At 41.4% G+C, this 25,301-nt stretch overlaps 1 protein-coding gene and 1 long non-coding RNA gene across 2 annotated transcripts in view; both read left to right on the top strand.

Annotated features, from left to right (window-relative positions):
- MSRA (methionine sulfoxide reductase A) overlaps nucleotides 1–25,301 on the top strand; it is a 434,018-nt gene that overhangs the window by 172,201 nt on the left and 236,516 nt on the right. The window lies entirely within an intron of this gene.
- LOC114004511 (uncharacterized) overlaps nucleotides 1–25,301 on the top strand; it is a 162,044-nt gene that overhangs the window by 134,923 nt on the left and 1,820 nt on the right. The window contains exon 3 of the long non-coding RNA XR_003546640.1: nucleotides 11,754–11,822. This is a non-coding gene — a long non-coding RNA (uncharacterized LOC114004511). The remainder of the gene's footprint in view (nucleotides 1–11,753; nucleotides 11,823–25,301) is intronic.

The following is a 25,301-nucleotide window of genomic DNA, read 5'->3' on the forward strand; positions in this document are numbered from 1 at the left end:
TCGGATCCTGGGTAAGTCTGAATATGCTGAGCATGTGTATGCATACCCAGGACCCTGCTAGCTAGAATGTGTCTTGTGATGGTGAGACTCTGTGAAGGGTGACTGCCTTTCTCTTTCTCCCCACCCCACCTCTTTAATGTGAAAGAAAGAAATAAAACAAAAATAATAGGCTTGGTGAGCATTGAAAATAAAATTTAAAATATTATCATCTTCTGTTATGAGGAAAATTGAAAGTGAGAGAAAAACAGAAAGAATAAGAGGCAAGAGAGACAGAGACATAATTCAAATAGGTACTAAATTTTAGAAAGGCACAATTACTTGCTGATATAATAGTCTCAGTCTCTCTTTCTCTCTCTGTCTCTCTCTTCTCTTAAACAAAAATAGGGATAAATCCAGATATACCTTTTATTTTTATTTCAAGTAAACAAGTAATCTTTTTTGTCACTTTTAATTGTGTCTAAAATTCGGAATGGTTGATTCTCTTAAAACCTTCCTCTTGGGACCAGCAGATAGCGTAATGGCTACATCACTGGACTCCCATGTAGTCAACCGCGGTTCGAGTCCCGGATCTGGTGGGTTAAACACGCCGGGTGCATGTGTATGCATGCCCAAGATCCCAAGAGAAGAATAGAGGAGAAGGGATTGTGGTGTGGCTATCCCTCGGGGGTGGGGGGGAAATGATATCTTGCTTACTTTCATGGTAAGCGCACATGTCCTATAGCAAAAACCTCTCCAAAACCCCCCCAAAAAACTTCCTCTTTAAAAAGAGGGCAGTTAACCTATTGCTCTGAGACTGCAGACCAGTTTTAGAGAGGAACTGGAGAGCTCTCCATCAGGAGCCTTTTAGGATACCCTACATTACTGAGCTGTAAAGCTGATTGCAGCTGTGCTGCTGGGTGCTGCAATGGGGCCATGTCTGGCATTTTTGCTGGACTGGATGCAGTTGCAGCATCAGGCTGTCTGGAGCTCAGGAGCTGCTGCCTGCTCCGCTGCCACTCCTGCAAAATAGGAGAGCCCTCAACCCTGGGAAGAACCTTCTGGATCTCTGTGTTCAGTGCCATAGCCAAGATTGGGGACACTTAAAATATTTTTTCTTTTTCTGAAAAAGTAACACATCACATGGAACAAAGTTCAAAAAGTAGTAAGTTTTTTTTTTTAATAAAAATCATAGTGTGTTATACATACTCTCCTGCACATTGACTTTTTCTCCAGTGTATCTTGTAGATAGCTCTTATCTATCACTAAAGCGTCACCTTATTCACCTTATTCTCTGTAGGGGCCCATACTATTCTACAACAGAGTTTCCTCTTTTCTAAAGTTGGTATCAATCTTTTTATAGACAATCTGGTACCATTTTTGTACGTGAGCAAACCCTAACTGTAGAAGCTAATCTTTGATGTGCTTTGTTAATGTTCCATCTCGTTGTCAATATTTTATTCCCCTTAGAATCTTTTGTCTCCTGACTTCAACAACAGGAGTCATTTAATAACAGAGGCCCAGCCTGAGCAAAATCAACGACCTTATTTTCCCCTTTTCTTAATTGACCCACATTAATGATACATATTTTGGGGGTACAGGGGAGTGTTCGGTACACATATCCTTTGTGTCATGATTAAGTCAGGGAGATTAGCATATCCGTTACTCTTTGTTGTGAGAATATTCAAAACCCTTTCTTGTAGCTATCTGAAATAAACACATCTGTTTCTACCTATGATGATTCCTCTCTCTTGAAGTCACATGGTTCTGTATCTCTGTAGAAAGAGAAGACAAGGTATATGACTGCATATTCCGTGTTCCATTGTCCATTAGCAAGTCCAGCAGGAAATGAAGTCAGAATTCCATTTTATGAAAGAACAGTAGTGAGGAAGCTGACAGGGCCCTAACCCTGCAGCAGGCCCGCTTTACAGTGCTGACGGGGCTGTTCAAGGCGAGAGGTTGGTGCTGGTCCGGAACAGATTGCAAAGGGAGGTCTGAGCCCGTCAGGCTCAGCTGAGCATTAGGCTCCATCATTTATCACTGACAGAGAGGATGGGATGGAGAGAAGGGGGATTTATGGGCCCCTTCCTGTTCAGCTGCTGACTGACAGCTGACAGCGCCTCATGCACCCTCCAGGCAGACAATGAGCTACTGAGGGATGGTGTGCTACCTGCTTAAGGCCGCTGACAAGTTCACGAGGGAAGGAGAGAGAGCTTCTGTGTGCTGTGGAGCTTCACTGGAATGTGTGCTGCCTTCACTCCGAGGTGTCATAAAGAACTGCTTGTAAAAGCAGATTTAAGGGTGTATTAGAGGCACCCCGTTAGGCTCCTGGGTGACATTATGACCTGGACGATAGGATGGTAAAATACCTTGGTGGGTCTCATGCCGGAGTTACATTCCCAGGACCTGGGTACTCTGCACCTTGCTGATTATTTAAATGTGATAGAATTGACATTCCACAAACATTGGGGAGAAAGTAAATAGCTCTGTTCATCTGTGTCTAGGAAGCTAGGCCCCTGCCAGTCTTTGAAGAACAATGTTTTTGAAAGAATACTAATTAAAATTTGAGTTCTTTGGGATCCTTTATATGTTTGTCATTCATTTTGAAAACCTAAAATACGTTTTAAGATAAATGGGAAACATGCACCTTAGTATAAAAGAAGCTTGCTTTGGTTTGCAATCATCTATTTCAGGACATTGGTTTTCAACAGTTATTCACACAAATGTGTTGGGCTGAATTATAGATTTTGTTGTTGTTCACGATAGAGCATATGCACACCCATGAGAGAAGGAGGCAGAGAGAGGAGTACCCTCCACAGGACTTGGTCACACTATGATCTCTTCCCTCCTGTCCTGGGCACATGGGTGTGTGCTCATGCACACAGAGTATTTTCAGGCCATTTGGCCTGGGGTTTTGAACAAACATAGTCAGCATGTGGCTTCCAGCTCCACGTTTGGTATGCTACCAACTACACCAGGGAGGCTGGGCCTGAAATATAGTTTTCTAATCCTTAAAATAATGTTATTTTAAATGTAATTTCTACTCTCAAAATTATCTCATTTTGGTAGTCATTAGGAATTGCTTGTGTTAATGGGGGAGAGATTTTATGAAAGCCAGGTGGAAATTTTCTATCAATTAATGTAATATTAGATACTTACCAGGTGTCTAAGTTAGACATGGTTCTTAAATGTGGGGTTTTTTTCTTTCTTTCTTTTCTTTTTTTTTTTTTTTTTTTGAGAGGTTTTTGCTATAGGGCGCTTGCACTCACCAGAAAGACAGAGAAAGATAGAGACAGAATGCAAGAAATCACCCCCCTGGAGGAGATGGCCATGACACAATCCTTTCTCCTCCATTCTCTTGGGGTCTTGGGTGCACATGTACCCGGCATGAGTTTAAGCCACCGGGTCCCACGGGACTCGAACTGCAGTCGACTACATGGGACTCCAGCAACATAGCCTTTATGCCAACTACTGGCCCCTTAAATGTGGTAATTAATACAAGTCTTACAAAAGCTAAAATGGACTCTTTTTTTCAAAAAATGAAATTAACAGTGGTGGAATGATTCTGTTGGAATAATGTAGTACGAGTTGGGAATCAGGTTAGTCTGGCAATCAGGAAGTAGCAGCCTGCTTTAAAACTCGTAGACCGTACTGCTAACACAGAGCCTGTGTGGATGGACCTGGCCCGTGCCTCTGAGGAGTGGGAAGGGGGCACGGTGGGTTGCAGAGGGATGAAGTCAGCGCAAGTGGGGTGTCCTTCCCACGTATTATCAAGATCAAGCATAGCACCTGGTATGTAACCATTTTTCGGGAGTTGTTTTCTAACTGTGAGGTTATTTGCTGGAATATGGATTCCTACGTCTTGACTTACTGGTGCAGGTATGCACCATATTCCCTTTGTGGACCTTTGTTCACTTTCCCTCAGGAACGGTGACTTGGCCCTCATGAGAGAAGGTTTAATGAACAGCAATAGCACTAATTTGAGTTAGTCTAGGAGTCCCTGGGCAGCTTGAATTGTCCTCACTCAGAAGCAGTTTCTTAGATAGCATGCTGAGAAAGTTCTAGGTACTTAAAACCCTGGAAAGAAAAAAGCCCTCCGTTGACTCCTTCTGTGATGAATCAGCAAATAGGCTGGTCATTTGTCATTTTCATTTAAGAGACATTTGGTGCTTTCTCTTGTTCTTTCTATTCAGAGACAAAGGAATGAGACTCAGAAACATTCTGAGCGGGGCTGGCTCCATGGAGCAGTGGTAATGCACTGCTCCGGAGAAGCCAGACATCACATGCTGACCGTAGTTTGAACTCCCAGTTTGGATCATGCTGGACTGGCATGTGAGCACCTATAACCTATGGGTGGGCTGGAGGAGGGGACTGTGGTGTGATTACACTCTGTAGAGTGTGCCTCTCTCCCTTTCTCACATGCATGCATACACACTCATGAATAAAGAGAAAAAGCATTTAAACTTTTACAAGTTAAAAATATACAAATCGAAGCTATTTTTCTTTTCTGGCAAGTATTGCTTTTTAGTTCTTTTTCTTTCTGCTATTTATAGTTTACTGAAGAAAAATTTGGGAGTACATAAGAATGTGAAGGAAAACAAATCACACATAAATCAATATAGAGATGCAGCTAATATGACATTTTTACCATGCTTCCCTCTAGTTATTTTTCTGTGCCTTTGTTCTTTACTTAACTGAGTAGGATGGTTTTCTTTTGGTATCCTGTGTTCGTTTTTCTACTTCACTCTATATTAGTACTATTAACTAATGCCATGAATAAAATGATTTATGGTCGTATTTTCAAAAGTTCCATAGATGGGACCAGCAGTTAGTGTAATGGCTATGTCACTGGACTCCCATGTAGTCGACTGCGGTTCGCGTCCTGGACCCGGTGGCTTAAAACTCACGCCGGGTGCGTGTGCGTACGTGCCCAAGATCCCAAGAGGAGAATGGAGAAGAAGGGATTGCGGTGTGGCCATCCCCCCCTGGGGGGTGATTTCTCGTTTTCTGTCTCTCTGTCTCTCTCTGTCTGTCTAGCGAGCACACACGCCCTATAGCAAAAATCTCTCTAAAAAAAAAAAAAAGTTCCATAGACACCCAGGTGTGGTATAGCAGTAACACAACTGGAACCATGGGGGAAAGGTCCTGGGTTTGCATCCTGGGACTTGCCAAGCATGCTAGGTTGCATGTACATGCCCATGATCCGGGCAGTATAAGACTGGGTGGATCGAGGTGTGAAGATCCTGTAGGGGGTGACTGTCTCTCTGTGTTTCTGTCTCTATCCCTCATAGAATAAATAAACTTAAAAGTATTATATAATATTCCATCTTTGAACTATGTCACAATTCACTTCATTACTCTTCTTTTATTGAGTTATTTAGGTTATAGTTTATCACCACTGTAAACAATTCTGTTGTAAACATCTGCCTCAATGCTTACAATTTCTTAAAGCAGTTATGCATAATTGGAATGACTAAGTCGAAGGGTTTAAATGTTTTTGACATTAAATTATTTTTAATAGCTCATTTATTTCTTTCATAAGAAAGAGAGAGAGAAACAGAGAGATGCAGTAATCTACTCCATCTTAGCCAGTTGAGTGATGGGCACGTGCACACCTGCCTGGCATTCTCAGAGAGGTTCCAGAATATGAACCCAAGGCCTTTCCCATGTAAGTCCAGTTTCTCTCTGACTGCACTACCCCCGGCACAGTGCTTTTGACACCCTTGAGGCATATTGCTAGATTGCTTTCCAAGTACACTCCCATGAGCAGTGGATGAGAAAGCCCTTCTCGCTACACTCTCATCAGTACCCAGCATTGTGTTTGTAAGTTTGGCCATTTGCACGAATCTTTAGGGAGGAGTGTTTTTTTGCTGTAGGACGTGTGCACATGTTGGAGAGACAGAGAGAGACAGAGAGATAGAAAGTGAGAAATCATCCCCTGGGGAGATGGCCATGCCACCATCCCTTCTCCTCTTAGGATTTTGGGCATGTATACACTTGTGCTGTTGAGTTTCAAGCTGCTGGGTCAGGGACTTGAACTGTGGTCCACCATGTAGGAGTTTAGTGCCTTAACCACTACGCCACCTGTTGGTTCCGGACATTTGCATGAATTAAGCCTAGTATCATATTGTGCAACTGAGCATCTATCCATGTATTTATTTATCTATATATTTAACAATTTGTCTATTTCTTTCATTCCTCACTTTTTTATGGTTATGAAATCATAGCTGCTTGGGGATCCTGTGGAGATAATCCCCATGCTGGTTTCTTGGGCCTCTGGGTTCCTCTGCTCTATTTGGGGATACCACTGTGGTCATGTTTCTTCACTCTCTAGGACATCCTTGTGGCCTCGGGGAGGCACAGACCCGTTCTAGGATCTAAGTTTTCCTTAGGAACAAAAGGGAGCTTTGGCTGAGGGCATCTGCATTTGCATTGCTGTTCCAGTTTATGGTAATACCCCCGGTCTTGTGCACTGAGCAGACTTGAGGAAATACAGCAGGCATATCATCAAAAATAGAAATGTTCTATATTTACATCGTGCTTTTTTCTTTTAAAAGCACATTCTCATCCTCATCCCCTTAGTCTTTTGGCTAGAAATTGTCCCTTAGTATTTCTCTTAACAGGTCATTGATGAAATGGATATCCTTGAGTGTGGGATCTATGAAATATATCTTTGCTCTCATAATACCCAATACTTGCACATACCAAATGCTGACAGCATGATTGCCAGTGAATTAAAATATGAGCAAAAAGGACCCTCCTTTAAGTACCAGTTTAGGCCTCAATGAAATGTGTTATTGTGCAGGTTGGGGTTAGGTCTTGGCTTGTTCTGCCTGACCTATGCTGACTGTTTAGAGTCTAGGCTTGGGGCTGGCAGGTGGTGTGGTGGTTACGGCACTGGACTTTCACATGATCAACCATGGTTTGAGTCCCGGACCTGGTGACTTGCTATCTCACTTTCCCTTTCTCTCTCCTGTCAAATTAAAAAATAATAATAATAATAAGCAAAATTAAATAATTAAAAAAAAATAAAGTCCAGCTGAGAGATGCCAGGAGGAGTGAGGGGTGCCCGAGATGCTTTTCTGCTTTTTTACTGGCTGAGAGATGCACACCTGCTTGCAGGATCCTGGAGCAAAGGGAGAAGGGAGAATTGTGGTGCTGGGTAGGAGTAACCGGAGGAGGGCCGCAGCCAGGACCTCAGTGAGGACAAAACCCTGAATGGTACACGACTTGTTTAGAGTGCTGCCACCTTCAGCTGCCCTCATCTGGCATTTCTGTGTTTTAAGTGGCATACCTTTTTTTTCTAGGGCAGCCCCCGCTTACGTGCAGACATTGGTCATCATTTGAGGAGGACACCGAGGGCTAGCGTCCCCTCTTCTCTGAGCTTTGAGAGTATAGCTTGCTTTCTGGGTCCAACAGCATTTGGGGACATTTGTCTTTTCCCACCTTGGCTTTTATGAGGGACTTTCTGTCTAGCCTCCCTAGCCACAGATCGTAGCTGCCTGACCAATCAGCAAGGAGTCCTTGGACATGGGATCGATGGGAGCAGAGGTCAGCCCTCAGCTGAGCAGTATCCTCTGGCAGCCTGCCCACTGCCATGCCATCTCCCCTCGTCCTCTCCTGATGTACAGAGCATGCTCCTGGGCGGGGAAACCCACTCTTAACCACTCACCTTTAAACACCATAGCCTCAAATTACGGGGAACAGTAAGGGACAAAAGCGATAACACAGAGCCTCTCGCATGTGTAACTAGAGGCACCATCACCTCCCCTCTCCCAGTGCTCCTGTCTTGTATCTGAGGAACAGTCAAATCATCCTTAATGCTGTGGGGGCAACACAGGTAGGATCAGGGCTCAGAATACTTACTCAGCATCCCTGAGAATCCCTCTGCTGAAGATACGATAGGTCGATCCCAGGCTGGGGCTTGTGGGTTTCACAGGAACTCTGCTGGTTCCAGTCTGACTTGTACCTTGAGATAGCATGAGCTCGAGATTCTCGGAGGAAGAGCCATAGGGGAACAGATAATGAGGGATTGTGAGGATGTATTTTGGGAGGGAGGAGTGTCAACAGATACTTATTACCATATTAATGAAAGAAAGGTACTTTACTACAGCCCTGGTATGATCTTACCCACCCCTGATCAGCTTAAAAGCAGCATGAATGGTTGGCAGTAACACGTGGAAAGTCAGTCCAGACAACTCAGTAATGTGACGTGTGGGTTGGGTTACTGCAGGATTAATGACATGATGGGGAGTGTGGGTTGGGTTACTGCAGGATTAATGGCATGATGGGGAGGGGCTTCACTTCTGGCTGACCGGCAGCTCTGAGGGTTTACTCTAATTCAAAGCTTTCCTGGTCCTGGATTAATTTTGTGTCCAGTGACTGGCCAGGACTCCCTGCAGAGCAGCCACCGTCTCTACAGCCTCCAATTAAGTAATATCCCTTTGGCCACCCCAAAGGTCCATCAGGAGGAGATGGACCTACGGAGAATACTAAGGGTTTGGGACTCACCTTTAACCCCCAACTTCCCACTATTTACACATCCATTTCCCGAACCCAGAGAATACGAATTTTAGCCATACCAATTTGAGCACAGAATAGGGAGCCTGTCACTGGTTGATTTATGCCTGAATTTGTATTATTGCAGGTATATTATTAAGCAGTTTTACTGTACCTTTTTCAAGGAAGAAAATAGTCATAAAATTTGAAATACATTAAACATTGATAAAACAAAATAAAGAGCAGTCTCAATATCATCTAAAGCTTTGAACATGTCCCTCAAGTCCCCTTCAAAATCTCTGCAAAAGTTGACTTTGGCCCAATCTTGCTCTAATTAACCTTTCTACTCCTCAAGCACTAGGCTTTTCAAGATAAATGAAAATCTATTCCTTGGCCTCATCTACCCTTGTTGGAGGACAAGTCATCGCCATCAGCAGGGGTTGTCCTCCTGGAGTGTGTGACTTTGACATGTTCCCCCCGAGAGCAGAGCAGGGGCAGCGATACATGCCCAACCTGTCAGATTGGAGGCGTCCACCCTGCTCTGGCTGGGCAGCAGATGTCCCTACCAGAGGCCCCTCATCTCTATTTCATACTCTGCTGGGAATCAACGATTAGAACTCAATCAATGGATGGCATTTTTGTTCAGTAGGTTTGATTGTTTTGTGGTGGGAAATGCCACCAATTTCGAAAACAAAATTTATAAAGGCTGGTTACAATTCCCAGGTTAGCCTGCCCTTCCACTAATCTTATTTAACCTATATAATGTATTTAAAGGATCTCTGGTTCTTTGGCACCCAACTACTTGCCTTATAAGAGCTTCAGTGGGAAAATGTCTTTAGAAACTCAGCCTTGGTTTCCAGAAATAGAACTGCCATTGTTTGGTTTTAAAGAACTCACCATTCTCTCATTATGGAGTCCCTGCCCCCATTCTTTTATTACTAAAGCTATATGAGGGAGAAAATAGTTATGAAATAGTTTGGGAGATTTTCAGAGGGTTTCATTGCAGTGTTAAAATGAGAAGGAAAATGGTTCCATTCTTTATACTATATTTCTGTTTCTTCACATGGGCAAGAAATGGCAAAATGATTTAATTGCACATACTAACCCTAAACAGTAAGAGACTCTGTGGGGTGCCAAGTTAAGAAAGGGTTTTTGTAGTCACATTTGGAGATAGCAAAAGTATGGTGTGGTCAATTAGTAATGTCTGCCACAGGTGTAAAATGGAAAAGAGGCAAATATGATTGGGGTTCTGACTCTTGGTATGGGTAAAGATAAATGTTTGCAAAACCACTGCAGGGTCTGTGGGGCGCTGGCCATACAACAGAACTTTGACCTTCACATGATATTTCTTCATGTTTTCTTGGATTCAGTAACCAATTGTCCCTACCATATTAGTGAGTGCTTGACAAGGTCACCTGGGACTGTCTATCGTCCATCTCCTAATTGTGCCAATTAGTAGTTAAAGGCTTCTGTAAGTCTGCTGTGCTCTGAACCCTGGGCTGACTCCTCTTCTTCCAGAATTTCTGTCTTAGGATATTGCCATAGTTACATGATAACCAGCCGAGTGCCTGAACTGATCCAGTGGAATCCCAAGGGTTGTCGATCTAAATTGAACCCCGTAAACCTTCAGGTTCGAAGGGACTTGCAGTGGTGCTGTGGAGGTTGCCCAGGGTTCCCACGGGTTAGGAGGGGTGCTCAAGACCTTCTGTGACATGGTCCCAGTCTTAATCTGTCCTTAGTTGCCATTGCTTCTCAATGTAACACCTCCAGGAGGCCCTGACTGTCCCCTGGTCTGGGAAGATCTCTCCTGGCCCTCCCTCAAGTAGCTTCCTCACTCTCATTTTGTACACCTGTCCTGAGCCCCAGTTCCTTCATGTAGTGTGCTCTGACTTTCCAACGTGGTCTCTCTTCTAGGAACTCCTACCACACGTGCATCACTCTACATTCCAGGACTTGGCAAATAATGATAAGCTTTCTCTAATATTTTTTCTTCAAATCTATCTTCTTTCCTTCCTTTGTTCCTTCCTCTCTCTGTCTTAATTCAGAGGGCATAGTGCTTGCCACAGAGAGACAGAGAAACAGGAGGCTGGGGAAAGAAAGCACTGCCTCCAATGGGGTGTGGTCACAATGCAGTCCTTTCTCTTTTATTTTTTCACCCTGTCAGGATCTTAGGGGTGTGCATACACATGTACCTGGTATAGTTTCAAGGCAACATGGCTAAGACTGGAACCATATTTGGCTATATGGAATCAGGCTCCCTTTAGCATTAGAAGCACTAGGCCATGGTTGGCCCAGAAACTTTTACTTCTTAAAGGTAATTATATTCTCCTGAGGACAGAACCATGCCGTGCGTGTCCCTGGACTCCTCGGAGTCTGGTTTGAATGCCCTTTGCCAGAGCTCAGTAAATCTAATATGACCCATTAAATCAAAATGTAGGTTCCCATTGATACAGCCTCAAAGTGTTTTAGCTATTCTTCTCTTCTGTGTTTTTCTATGTAAACGCTCACATTCAAACATTGCTGAGGATATAATTATAATAAAATACAGATGGAACATACTCCAGTATTTGCTATTTGGCACAGTTTGGGGGTTGTGAGAATAAGTTAATACTAAACCATAAACTGGTCACTTTTTATTTCTTAGTCTTTGATATGTACTACGTTGGGTTGGATAATTGGTTGTGGGGCCTGGGAGTGGTGGTGGTAAAAGACTGTTAATTAGCACTGGAATGTATGTGTGGTCCTTAAAAATGGTAGCATCTTTGGCTTCTGGGAACCGAGTTCAGACTGTAGTGACACAAGATGTCCTGCTACTCTGTTGAAAAATTGGTCCCAAAGTTACCCTGCTATTTTTAATTCTCATTTTAGATAACCATTGTCCCAACGATGGTTGGGGGGGAGCCACTCAATTCAGTCTGGAACCTAGAGCTTCTCTGGTTCTCCAGGGGACTGCCTGGCACAGTGGGGACTCTCCAGCTAGAAACCAGGTGCCATCAGGCTGGACTGTTATCAGCTGTTGTCCAGCTCTGCACAAGCTTGGGCCTCTGTACACTCGTTTATAAAACAGCATATCTGAACTAGACAATGTCTAGGTTATTCTGTAACTGAGATTAAAAACAAAATAATTGAAAGTCTTTTAAGAGGGTAAGCTTTGGTGCCTTTCTAACTCCAACTGAGAAACAGGCTCACTGACACATTTAATGACATGTGTTAGTATGTGTGTAGAACTTTACACTTAAACTTGCATTTCTTTCTTCTGTATTTCTTTTTTTTTCTAGCCAAACATCATGTCAATGGCAACAGAACAGTTGAACCTTTCCCAGAGGGAACACAGATGGCTGTATTTGGTAAGATATCAACTCTGAAGAAAACCCAAATTGTGTGCAAAGACTAGTGCCAAATTTCTTAGTTTTAGCAAGTGTCCTCAGGGCTTCAAAATCTGGGCTCTTCTAGATATTTACAAGTAGTTACAGCCAAGAAAACTATTGAGTTTTTAGTAATTTGGGGGAATCAGAAAATCATATTCTATATAATTTAATGTTTTTTTTTTCACTTTGACAACCTAAATATCAAACTGTGTATTTGCTATTTCTTATGTCCACACTGTGATACCTGCTAATATAGGATGAGTTTCTCTTTGCGAGGAGAGGGTGTTTTTTCCTCTCCTATGTGGATATATAACTTTGTCAAAGGCTGGGATTCAAGTAGTTTTGAGTTGTTATTCCACAAAAATCAATCAAATTGAATGATCTCTTTCTTCTCTGCTATGAATGGAGCATATTTCTTGGGAGAAAATATTAATTAAAAACATTTTAAGAAGAATAACATCTAATCCCTTAATATACACCTGCAATATACAATTAAGTAGTTGAACAGAACTTCTCTGTCAAATTCCAAACCACCTAGTCCATTTTAATCCATGGTTTCTTAGCTCCATGTCTGTTGCCGCCTAAAATTTCTTCAAAATGTCTCTACATCTGTCATTTTCTTCACCTGCCTGCCTTCTTCTCTCCGCCCCCTTCTCCTTTCCCCTTTCCCTTCCTTAGATCCCTTCCCTTCCCATCCCTTGCTGCCATCCCCTTTCTTTTTCTCCCCAATGATACTCTGCAGGCCTGTCTGATATGATCACATCTTTCCTCTGGAGTTTCAACCGGAAATTCAAGTGTCTTCTCTTTAGCCAGGTCCTATGGCCCCTTCTATTCTGAAAATCTGAAACCCCCTGACTTCATGCCTTGTCTATCTCTTTCCCAACTCTGGTCTTGGTGGTAGTTTCCTAACAGGAGTGCAAAACTATTTCAAAGCATTGAAGTGCGTTTGAACTAGAAATTAGCCTCGGAACAACCTGGTTCATAAATAGTACATCCAGGACAGACTTTTCCCTCAATCCCAGTGGTGGAAGCAGAGTTAGTAATGAGGATTAACCGCTGGACTCTTATGAAACAGGTGCCTAATTCTAAACTAACTTTTGGTAAGTATTTCTCTGTGTGGGTTATTACCTTTGAAAATAAACTCATCAGTGATTAGAAATAATTATGTTCAGATTTAAGAGATAATTTTATGTCAGACAAGTAGGCATGATGGACACCCTAAAATGTGCTAAAGTACTTGATTTGTTAACTTCCCTGTCCTAGTCTTGCGTCTGTTACCGTGGGAAGCAAATATCATATGTAACAATGTTCAAATGTTCTTTAGATGATATGTTTTGTTTTCAGTCAATCGCTAGACACGTTGGAAATGAGGTTCTGTGTCATGTTGGGAAGTGTAAAATGACACTGCCCTATCTTAGTGAGTTTCCGTCTGTTGTGATATTACAGGAAAACTACCTTCCTAAAGAGCAGACTCAGTACCAGCCAGGTTAATGATGTCTGAATTGGAAATACCAGGGGATACACCTTTGTGGCAAGATTTTGTTATTGTTGCTGTTGTTGTTCCTGGTTTGATTTATTTGCTTGCTTGTTTGTTGGTTTGTTTATTAATTATTTTATTTGCTTATTAATAAGCAAATAACCCAAGGCCTTCACTGTTTGACTTTGGGCAAGTTACCTCCCCTCTCCAAGCCTCAGTTTTTCAGTGAGAAGACTGATGGGATAAGTTAGTTAAGGCTGATGAGCTTATCCCATCAGCTCTGAGAACTTTCCAGGTCTGGGCCGTCTCCTGCCTCTTCTGTGTTCAGGACAAAAGACTGACCTGGTAGCACACAGTCCCTGGGAAGTCCCCATGAGTGGCCAACTTGTGTGGTTTTAAAAGAGATGTTTTATGTGCGTAATTTCTACAAGTTAACAATATAAAAAGGGCAGAATTATACAGGCCATTAAATAGAGTGCATTTGACATTTTAGAATTCTTCACTTTATGACTTTTTTTTTTTTTTTGCCAGTGGGGACGTGAGAGAGATAGAGAGGGAGAGAGAGACTGAGAGAGAGAGAGAAGAGAGCATGAGCACACCTCCTCAATGGGACATGGTCGTGCCAAACTGCTTTTTCCTCCTTCCCATAATAATTTTGGGCATCCATACACAAGTGCCTGGCACGTTTTTCAAGTTGTGGGCCTGGGACTGGTACCATAGCAGGTCATGTGGGATCTGGCCCTTCCATGTGTAGAACTTGAACATCGCACTATAGGGTCAGCCCAGAACTACAGTTTGGCTCTTCCAAAGTAGGGGCTTAAATTAAGGCACCTAATTTGCTTAACTATATACAGGCCTTTCATAGTACTATTTTCTAAACTGTTCTTACTTTATATCACTTGCCCACATGACCTACAGTGAAGCGAGCAGCTGGATGGTTTTGGTCTAGGCATCATTCTGGGTTGTTTATACCTCCACCAAAAAGGTAAAAAAAAAAAAAAAATGCAGTGTTTGCTGCTTTTAGATATACTGGGCATTTCAAACTGCCAGCACCTTGCAAGGCTAGTCTAGGGTGTATGTAATCCTCTTCTCTCTTTTTCTTTCTCTCTCTCTCTCTCTTTCTTTCTTTCTGTCTTTTTTTTTTGAGAGAGATTTTTCCTATAGGATGTGTGCACTCCTGGAGAGACAGAGAGAAAGCAAGAAATCACCCCCCCGGGGTGGGGAGGGGTTGTCCACACTGCAATGCCTTCTCCATTCTTCTCTCAGGATTTTGGGCACACAGGCACATGTGCCCCGTGTAAGTTTTAAGCTTCCAGGTCTCGGACTCAAACCATGGCCAACTGTGTGGGAGTCCATAAACCATTATGTTATCTGCTGGACCCTGTAATCCTCTTCTCTGAAAGGTTAGGTGATTTACCCAGAGTCCCTTGACTGGTGACATGTCAGAGCTGAAATTTGAGCCTAAGTCTCATTGAACTTGAATCCACGTTTTGCTCACAAAATCAATCTCCCTGACCCTGCACTGGCTGAGGGAGCCCTGGGAGGACCTGGTGGATTCAGAGATGCCTTTCATCTAGATCCACCCATAGGAGCATGATAGCCAGCCAAGCTGACTTGGCCAGTTGATTTATAAACATTTATGCATCCCCACAGTGCTCTGAAGGACTCTTGAGATATAGCTTTTGCTGGGAAAATACTGCTTGGAGCAACATCTTCTATTACCATTTTTCCCTATTTGATTTTTAGTAGCATTTATTAATGTGCAGGAGGACTTCTTACATCTGCTTGACTGTGAGCTAACCAAAGCAACAGTGGCATTTTGTACAGGTCCACACCCGTTCTTCAGCCTTGGAAGTCTTACTATTGTATGCTAAAATAGTATCACCAATTACAGTTTCATTATCTATCAGTTAATCTTTTGGATGTACCTTATAGGATGCTGTCTGTATGGAAACTTTAATCTACTCTGAGAGTGACCTTTGAACTGCACTAGGCTTTTAGATTAGAATGTAAATCAAAAAGTATAGAGTCAGAGATAAAGGCACTTTCTTTCTTTCTGTCTTTTTTTTTTGAGAGAGATTTTTCCTATAGGATGTGTGCACTCCTGGAGAGACAGAGAGAAAGCAAGAAATCACCCCCCCGGGGTGGGGAGGGGTTGTCCACACTGCAATGCCTTCTCCATTCTTCTCTCAGGATTTTGGGCACACAGGCACATGTGCCCCGTGTAAGTTTTAAGCTTCCAGGTCTCGGACTCAAACCATGGCCAACTGTGTGGGAGTCCATAAACCATTATGTTATCTGCTGGACCCTGTAATCCTCTTCTCTGAAAGGTTAGGTGATTTACCCAGAGTCCCTTGACTGGTGACATGTCAGAGCTGAAATTTGAGCCTAAGTCTCATTGAACTTGAATCCACGTTTTGCTCACAAAATCAATCTCCCTGACCCTGCACTGGCTGAGGGAGCCCTGGGAGGACCTGGTGGATTCAGAGATGCCTTTCATCTAGATCCACCCATAGGAGCATGATAGCCAGCCAAGCTGACTTGGCCAGTTGATTTATAAACATTTATGCATCCCCACAGTGCTCTGAAGGACTCTTGAGATATAGCTTTTGCTGGGAAAATACTGCTTGGAGCAACATCTTCTATTACCATTTTTCCCTATTTGATTTTTAGTAGCATTTATTAATGTGCAGGAGGACTTCTTACATCTGCTTGACTGTGAGCTAACCAAAGCAACAGTGGCATTTTGTACAGGTCCACACCCGTTCTTCAGCCTTGGAAGTCTTACTATTGTATGCTAAAATAGTATCACCAATTACAGTTTCATTATCTATCAGTTAATCTTTTGGATGTACCTTATAGGATGCTGTCTGTATGGAAACTTTAATCTACTCTGAGAGTGACCTTTGAACTGCACTAGGCTTTTAGATTAGAATGTAAATCAAAAAGTATAGAGTCAGAGATAAAGGCACATTCCAGTGTGAAAAATATATGAATGTGTTATATCAAGTGATCAGATGGCTCCTTGAAAACTGGCCCTGACACACAACCGTCACAGATTATTTTTAAATCAAAATGATCATCTCTCCTGCCCCTCTCCTCCTCCCCATTTCTTTTTGTAGTCCATTGGTTAGTTTTTTCCCTGGTCTTGTTTTTGGGCCACCCCAGTTCTCTGACTTCTTTGTTGCTTTCTTTTCTCTGCACTTTTGGACAATGATAATGAAGGTAATAGGCTCCTTCCTCCTGGTGGGCCTCTCCTATCTGTGTGATGCTCTCTTTCAAGTCAGTGGGAGCCCTTTTCTTACAAGCAGGAAAAGCAGAAGGAACATTTTGCAATTACTTAATGTCTTTGTTCCTGGTAGCTGAGAGTGCCCTATGGCTGTCATCTCTTTAATCCTTACCGCAGCTCTGTGAAGTGGGTATTATTGTGCTCTTTTATAGGCAGAGAAACTGAGGCACCCAGAGATTAAAGAAATATGGTCAAGTAGAGAGAATGTGATCTCAGGTATGAGAACATCTTATACCAACATGCTGTGTTTGTCTGAGAAGGATTCTTTGTGGCTCTCAATATCTTAATGAAAGTGACATCCTTTGGCAGGGAGCCACCCTGTGCTCTAGCTTTTGTGGAGGTGGTCCTTCAGCCTGAAGCAGCTATATGTTGTATTCAAATGACTTCTTAGTCAAGGAGATCAATCATTTCTAAATAAAATTAAGTATGTTCGTTGAAGAGGGGAGGGAATCTCAGTTTTACTTTGTAGGTATTTTTGTACAATTAAAAATATAAAAAATGTTGGGGTATAATTCTTGAATATCAGCTTGGTGCCCATGGTAGAACACTTCTGAGAGTGAAAGGGTGCTGTTAAAATTATGCTGGGGGATGGGACCAGCAGATGGCGTAATGGTTACATCGCTGGACTCATGTATAGTCCACCATCGGAATTTGAGTCCTGGACCTGGTGGCTTAAAACTCACACCAGGCACATGTGCATGTGTGTCCAAAATCCCGAGAGGAAAATGGAGGAGAAGGGATTGCAATGTGGCATCCCTCTTCGGGGGTGATTTTGTATTTTCTGTCTCCCTGTCTCTCTAGTGAGTACATGTGTCCTATAGCAAAAATCTCTCTCTAAAAAAAAAAAAAAAAAAAATGCTGGGGGCTAGTCAGTAGCACAATTTAAAGTATGATGCTCTGTGAGGCTGCTCCACATGGGAAGATTCGGATTCAGACTTGGAGATCTACTGAGTGTGCTGAGCTTGAGCCTGATCTGTACTGACTGAGGCTGGGGTGGATCATAGCATCAAGACCTTATTGGAGAAGCCGTCTCTTGCCCTTTCCCTTGTCATTCTCTCTCCCTTGTTTATGTAATAAATAAACTTTAAAAGTTATGTTGAAAGAATGAGGTATAAACTTGGAGGATTTGGGGCACCCTATAATGAGCATGTATATTATAAAATATTGTGCTAAGAATAATAAATGCACGTTAAGAGGAAACAAAAAGTTATCGAACTTAGATATATAAAGTTAAATAGACAAATGAAAAAATGCAATTCAGTAGATTTAGGTTATATGTAATAAAGCATCAACACTAGTAGTTATACTAACTTGGAAGATATTACTCAATAAATAGTGTTACATTCTTTCTCAGTGGCTTCAAATTAAAAGTTAATATTTACAAATCTGGTTCACAACTCTTCAGTAAGAGTTAGGGAACTGATTTGTTCATACTCTTGCAACTTTAGTATTTAATATTGTTGAATAATATAAGATAATGAACTCTCTATCACTCAAAGTATTCAAATGATAAAGTGATCGTTCCTAATCAGTTAGGAGGTGGGACTATCAGCCTTTAAGATTCTTTCTTCTCAATTAATGAAAATGTACTTTGTTTTAGAATGTTAAACTAAAAATAAAATAAAATAATAAACAAAAACTTCCCACTTAAAATTGTTTGATTCTATCATTTGGAAATGCACAACCTCACTGTTTGGTGAAAAGTAAGATTAAGTAAGAAATGGTAATCTTTAGAAATTAATACCAGACAACAATAGCAGAAGTTCCATTCTGAGTTCATTGGCTTGTTTTGGGTTCTGGGGCTCCTGATAGCCTGACGGTAATGACCCCATGACCTCAAAATCTCTGAAAAACATTTTCTATGTCAGCTTCTCTTAGGGCCCTTTAAATAAGGAAGAGCAGATGCCAATCCAAAACCTCAGGAAAATGTGCCCATGAGCTTGTTATACATCTCTGTTGACAGCCAAGGTCAACAGCCTTTGCTGAACCTTTTCTTCAATAGCTTTGTGCAGGGACTGACCCCAGAGCAGGGCCAGTGGGGTCAGAGTGTTAAAGGCACACCCCACTCTGGGAGGCTCACCTTCAGCACCTCAAAGGAGAATGAGATCAATGTCTGTAAGATGAACCAATCACAGGACTTTTCTTTTTTTTCTCTGAGTTGAGTTGGAGGTGATTTTTGAAACAGCCCCAGTTATTTGTCTGCCAGCCAAGAAAACAGCATTGGAAGCAGCAGGCAATATGTCAGACTTCAAAGGGAAATATATTGGTGTCTCATTGGCCCGCATCCAACATTATGTTGGTAAATAATCGAATCCCGGTGTGGCATATTTCTCCCTGAACCTTGACTGAAAACTATTGAAGCCCATTCTGTGAGCTGTGGAGTGCTAGTCACTCATTCTAGGAAAGAGGCCAGAAAGAATGACTTTGAAATGTGTTTATAATTAACCAAACAATCTAAATTCACAAGACTGTTCGAACAGCAGGCTGCTAACTGGTGCAAACTTCTTAATGGTGAAACACTTGGGGAAACAAAAATAAGCCTTACTCCCAGGGTAATTTGAAGCACTTTTAAGGGACAGAAACTGGTGACTATATATATATATATATATATATATATATATATATATATATACTATAGTAATTCTGAGGTCATCGATAAATCTTGGCATGTGGCACTAGAGAAGTTTCTCATCACCTTTATGCCTCATTTCTCATCTGTAAAATGAGAGGAAGACCATGTACCTCATAGGGTTGTCATCCGAATGTTATAAGATGATGCATCAAGGCACTTTGTAACAAGGTGACAAGAAGCATGCTGTGAGATCCCAGCTTCTGCTGCTCACAGGGCTATCTGAAGAGGGACTCCTTGATGGATCACTTGGTCTTACGCAGCCAGAGTGAGCTGGACCTTTTCTTGAATTGCTGTGTGCAGGGACTGATCCCAGAGCAGGGCCAGTGGCTGTCAGAGTGTCAGAGGCACAGGCTGCTCTGCGGGGCTCACCTTCAGCACCTCAGAGGAGAATGAGACAAATGTCTGTAAGAGGTGTGAGCTGGTCATGGCTCTGGAAGAGTGACCCTAACATTAGTCAGTGACATTGAGTCCTCATCTCTCCTTTATAATACCAGATGACTCCTTCAACTACAGGGTTAGTTGAAAATGAATCTAATATTGGCTGGGTACTGAGTAGCCCTTGTTATTAGACTTTCTGTTGGACCCACTGTCACCACTGACTTAAATTAGGCTGGCTGCTTCCTTCTGTATCAGTACAGTGCTCCCAGAAAATACTGTTATTTATCTTTTGACCTCAACTATAAAGTTGATTGATCATGGGTAATATTTTTACTATTATTATTAGTGTATAGTGACCAGGCACTTGACTCACTTTTTTCCTTAAAGTTTGTTTATTGAGAGAGAGAGAGAGACAGACAGACAGACTTAGTTAAGGATCCACCATGGATCTTGCCATACTTGATCCTCCCCCTAGCCTTCCAGCCAGCCAGGATCTTGGGCACACCCAGGCACGTGCCAGCCATGTTGAGATCAAGCTGGGATCCAAAACTGGGCCTTCCTGTATGGATCTGGTATGGCACAGTGACACCCTACTGCCTGCACCATCACCCCCAGTTTTAAAGATTTGAATATGAGAAAGATTTAATTTCTTTTTCAAATGTAGTAGAAATTACTTAAATTTTTACAGAGAAAATATCAATAGGATATTTTGGGAAAATGATCTATTGTATTTCTACTATTTTTCACTTTTTTTTTTAAAGAAGAGAATGATGGATATGGAGAACAGCAAAAATGTAAGAATCTACTCATTATTCAGTTTGACCCACCTAACATTTTTAGGAAAAAACTGAGCAGTTGTGAATCAAATGCAGATAATATGAAATAGAATATTCTGTCCTTATTCTCCCTGACTCTTTATAATGTGCCTTATAAATTGGATGAAAAGAAAATTAAAGTATATACATGACACACTAGGATAAAATGCCACTAGAATTAGACCCCGAAAATAAGTAAATGGAATATACCAAGAGCATATGCCATAGTTCTATGTGACTTATAAAACTTGAACCCAAATTCGGCCCTATATTTTCTAGCAATAACAGGAAGAAAGATCAGTTGGTTGTATGGCTGATGTATCATTTTTGAATTGTGATAAAGTATACATGCCATCAAATTTACCATTTTAAGCATACAATCCAGTGGCATTAAGTACATTTACACTGTGGTGCATCCATTACAATTATCCATCTCCAGCATTTTTTTTATCTTCCCAATTTGAAAATCTTTTCTGTTAAACACTAGCTTTCTATTCTCTCTCTCTCTTTTTTTTTTGAGAGGTTTTTGCTATAGGGCGCATGTGCTCACCAGACAGACAGAGAGATAGAAAGTGAGAAATCACCCCCCAGGGGGGATGGCCACGCCACAATCCCTTCTCCTCCATTCTCCTCTCAGGATCTTGGGCACGCATGCACACGCGCCCGGCGTGAGTTTAAGCCACCGGGTCCAGGACTCGAACTGTGGTCGACTACGTGGGAGTCCAGCAACATAGCCATTACGCTAACTGCTGGTCCCCCATTCTCTATTTTTTCAGTTCCTGATGACCACCATTCTCCTTTCTGTGTCTATGAATCTGATTACTATAGGTACCTACTGTAGGTGGAATCATTCAATATTTACCTTAACGTGGCTGGCTTAGCACAATGTCTTCAGGGTTTATCTACACTGTAGCGTGCATCAGAGGTTCCTTCGTTTTTAAGGCTGAGTAATATTCCATTGTATATATAAGCTACATTTTGTTTATTCATTCATCATTGGACACTTGCGCTGCTCTTACCTTTTGACTGTTGTGAATAATACTGTTATGAATGTGAGTATGCAGATGTCTCTTCAGCTTCTTACTTTAAGTTCTTCCGGTGAATATAACCAGAAGTAAAATTGCTGGAGCATTTGGTAATTCTATTTAATTTCTTGAGGAACTGCCATATCATCTTCCAAAATGACTGCACTTCTACTTTCCCACCAGCAAAGCACATGCATTACAAGTTCTCCATATCCTTGCCAACACTTATTAATATTATTATAGCTACCCCAATGGGTGTGAAGGGGTAATTGGTTTCAGCTTTATTTAATAATATTGAAAACGTACATGCTTGGAGGAGAAGTATAAAACTCCCTGATTCTAGAACCAGAAAGAAGTTTCTTTCAAGGGTACTTAGAAGGAGGACTGGGACCAGCAGTTAGTGTAATGTCTATGTCTCTGGACTCCCACGTAGTCGACTGCAGTTCGAGTCCCGGACCCGGTGGCTTAAACTCACGCCGGGCGTGTGTGCATGTGTGCCCAAGATCCCGAGAGGAGAATGGAGGAGAAGGGATTGCGGCGTGGCCATCCCCCCTGGGGGGTGATTTCTCGCTTTCTATCTCTTTCTGTCTGTCTGGCGAGTACACGCGCCCTATAGCAAAAACCTCTCCAAAAAAAGAAGGAGGACTTGTAAGGAGCACTGAAGACGCCACCCTTCGAGTGAGCATCATGAGAGTCTCATGAACTAATTTTCCCACTGCTCTTCTCTTTGACCACATGAAACCCACCAGAGATGATCCATTCCTGCACCCCTGCAGGTGTCAGTGTGCTTCTCAGCTGCGCATACTGGCTTAACTCAGATCTTGGTTTCACTGGATTTAAAACAGTCGATGGACTATATATCTTTTACAGAACATTCTTTCATATTATTTCTCCCTGTTGATTTTTTAAAAATATATTTTTAACCTTATTTATTATGAAAAATGTCAAACATGAATAAAAATAGACTAGGGTAGTGAAACTTCTCACTCAACTTCCACTGTTAACTGTTTTGGCTCCATGTATGTCATCTGTGTTGCCACCTGCTCTTTCTACTCCATCATGGATTATTTAAAAGCACATCTTAACTTTCATATCAATTCATTCATGAATATTTTGCTATGTATCTCTAAAAGAAATCTCTAAGAGATAAGAATGATTTTTTGATTGTACCTAAGGAAAACATTCTTTAACATCATCGAATAGCCACAAGTGGTCTTGAAATCATTTGTTTAAGCATGATCTGCACAGAACCCACCCTTTGCAATTAGTCGATATAAATATTTAGTCTTGTTCGATCTAAACTTTCACCTGTCTTTTTCATTGCAATTTTTTTGTTCAAGAAACTGAATCATTTGTCCTACATTAGTTCCCTCAGCCTGGATTGAATGATCATTTCATCGGTCCTCTGTATTTTCCACAAATTGGGAGTTAGAGGCCTTATCAGAAGCCATAAATGATGATGTGTAAGTCATTTGGGAGACATTTAATGACTAGTGCTTTCATTTTGGTGAAGTTGGCAGCTCTTATGGTCATTGCCTTGACTCATTATTTTCTTAGACACTGTATTGTCTAATTTTAGCATTTTCTTTTATTGATGAGTTGGAATATTTTTATATATAAAAAAATTCTCCTCTTGAACAACTATTTGGTTCCTAAAAGATCCAGTTTAATAGGGAAACAAGATGAATGCTTAATTTTTCCCTGTTTCTATCATTTGGATCTGAGTATGGGTTAAATGTGTTTTCATGAGTCAGAAATATAATAGATAGATAGGTAGATAGATAGATAGATAGATAGATAGATAAACTACTTAAACCAAAAGTCACTCAACAAGTGTTGGTAATCTCTTTAGATTGACCATTTTTACTTGGCATTTAACCAGATTACTGAAGTTTCTAACCATTTGGTCAAATGCTTGGAAATATAATCACAATAGACAGATATTTCTCAACAGATTTGGGTAAAGCAAAGTAACAGGCATATAAGAAAATGACAGAAGATAGATTCTCAGGCCAAACTAGATCTAAGGAGCAGTGATGGCTCTTGTTCTTGCTCCAGATCTTGTGTCTTGATCCCCAGCAGCCCAGGATTAAATACCAACTCTAGTGAAGGCCTGAGGGCTGGAGGAGGTCCTGTTTCTAGGCATGGGATGCATTCAAAAATTAAAAAGATGAAACTGGTTAAGCAGCCAAGGAATTATAAAGCCTCCTCAGGAATGCTGCCTTCAGCAAAGATTAACAACGGGGCTATTTTACCTGGAGTACTTTTTCACACTTTGGCTTAATATCGTGAATGAGTTTGAAGGTAGCGGGAGACATATATCAGAGCACATGTGCTGTACTTCCAGTTTTCAGGCAGAGTAGCTAAAACTACCCATGGTTATTAACAGTATTTGGAAAATCAATAAGGGGAAATATTTACTAACCCACTTATATTTTAATCTTATATGTATCTTATATATGCATTTTTGTAGGTTGTCTCCCATTCTTCTTTCAGAATGATACTATGTACAAATAAATGAATATAAATAAAATAATTCCTGTGAGTGAAATTTCTTAGGTCCAGTACAAAGTACAGTTTTTACTCTTTAGGTCATCGAAATTAAATAGTGCCAATTCTACTTTTTTTTAGGAATAGCTAGAAGTATTCTCATTGAAACTCTAGGAATGGGATTCAGCTGAAGCAGCATGTTTGATCTGTGTTGAGAGAGGATCATCTAGCTCAGCATAACTTTTCACACTCAAGTAGTGTGAACAATAAATGAAAGAGCCTGTGAACTTTTACTGCATTTTTGTCTATAGAGTGTCAACAAAATCCTATAATCACTGTGGTATTGTGTGTCCATAATCACTAGGTGTTATTGCACAAATAACTTTTATCATCCTGTGTCATTAGTGACTCAGGGCTTAGACAAAGGATTCTAGTTGAGTAAGAGTAAGTTTCTATGTTGAGTCCACTGACATAGGGAGCAACAGTGGTGTTTTCAGGAGGTATCTTCTTGGTGTAGGTCCCACCATATGTGGTTCTAGATCTCAGCAAGGATTCTAAGACTCATGATAATCTAGAAAGAATCAGTGATAGTTCATGGTAGACCTTATCATAAACAAGGTAAAGAATTTTTTTCAAAAATATGCTAAGCATAAGATGAGTGAAAACATTCTCAGATGTGGCCTGCCAGAACCAAATTTACTCAGGGACCATTGTTATTGCTTTTGTGGGAAAATAAACTTTTTTTGTTTTTTTACTTCTTTGGTCTCCCCTAAAAACTCCTTTACAGTCTTTGGAATCTCAGGTGTCTCCTTTACTAAAGTTTATTCATTTATTTCTTCCACAAGAGAATTAGAGAGAGATACGTACCCCCAATAGGGTCTCCATGCTGTAATCCATCCCCAGCCTCAGCCAGCCCAGACCATAGGTATGAGTTGGTATGCTTAAGGGAGGTCCTAGGACCTAGGCTGTGTTGATCTGGTTGGTTTAACATTGTGCCACCACCTGTCCCCTATTTGTCCTTTTATGTGAAGACCCTTTTCCAGTTTCTTTGCCTTCATAATTTTGTCACTTGGCAGGTCAAGATGAAAAAGTTTCCAGTGGAAGCCTGTATCCATCTTGCTTCTAACCCCACATTTGATTTAGTACTCGGCAGAAATTCTTACTACCCTCTTTTCTACTGGAATTCTGTTTCCTTGGCATATGATCTTTGTCCAGGTGCCAGTGATATTTGTATTGGGAAGTCTGGAGGAGTTCATATTGCTGTCATAAGGAATATTAAGAGTGGAAGAGTTTTTTGGGATAATTTCAGGAATATGGTGACACTGGGAACATGGAACAAGTGAGCTGCCAGG

The sequence above is a fragment of the Tupaia chinensis genome, unplaced genomic scaffold (assembly GCF_000334495.1).
Source record: "Tupaia chinensis unplaced genomic scaffold, TupChi_1.0 Scaffold138390_1, whole genome shotgun sequence".
Lineage (NCBI taxonomy): Eukaryota > Metazoa > Chordata > Mammalia > Scandentia > Tupaiidae > Tupaia > Tupaia belangeri.